At 61.0% G+C, this 625-nt stretch overlaps 1 non-coding gene across 1 annotated transcript; it reads right to left on the bottom strand.

Annotated features, from left to right (window-relative positions):
- Nucleotides 1-253: 253 nt before the first annotated feature.
- LOC145655111 (5.8S ribosomal RNA) lies at nucleotides 254-407 on the bottom strand. The gene has a single exon (XR_014121284.1). It is a non-coding gene; the product is annotated as a 5.8S ribosomal RNA (ribosomal RNA).
- Nucleotides 408-625: the final 218 nt, after the last annotated feature.

Raw genomic sequence — 625 nt, 5'->3', positions numbered from 1 at the left:
GCGCAGGGGACCACGTTCCTGGCCAGGCCAGGAGCGGAGCCGAAACGAACCGAAACGAACCGAAGCGGGGGAGGAGAAGCTTGTGCACGGAGAACGGGCACTCAACCGCAGCGAACCCACCGACCGGATCTCACCGAGACAGCGACCGGGAACCGTCTGCTTTTAGGAAGACGGAGGCCAGGGGGCACCCCCCCACCTACGAACCTCCAACCGCGGTCCCGCCTGAGAAGGCAGGTCCGACAGATAGGAATAGCGACCCTCAGACAGGCGTAGCCCCGGGATGGACCCGGGGCCGCAATGTGCGTTCGAAATGTCGATGATCAATGTGTCCTGCAATTCACATTAGTTCTCGCAGCTGGCTGCGTTCTTCATCGACGCACGAGCCAAGTGATCCACCGCTAAGAGTTGTACTCTTTTATTTCAGGCTCAGTTTAGGTCTTTCACCACGACTACAAAGACAGGTTTAAAAGGTTTCACCAACCGGTCAGGCGCCCCCGTCTGCGAGTGTTGAAACGGGCGCGGGGTTGCGCTTTGCCCACACGCCCCACGTGGCAGACGAGTCAGTCTTTGAACCGCGGCCCTCCGCGCCCGCCCCGTCCGACCCCTCGAAAGGGGTGGAACTCAC

This window comes from Electrophorus electricus, unplaced genomic scaffold, assembly GCF_041902795.1.
Source record: "Electrophorus electricus isolate QZ-2024a unplaced genomic scaffold, ASM4190279v1 Scaffold175, whole genome shotgun sequence".
NCBI lineage: Eukaryota > Metazoa > Chordata > Actinopteri > Gymnotiformes > Gymnotidae > Electrophorus > Electrophorus electricus.
Note: the sequence above shows the minus strand (reverse complement) of the source record. Positions and strands in the feature narration are given on the sequence as shown.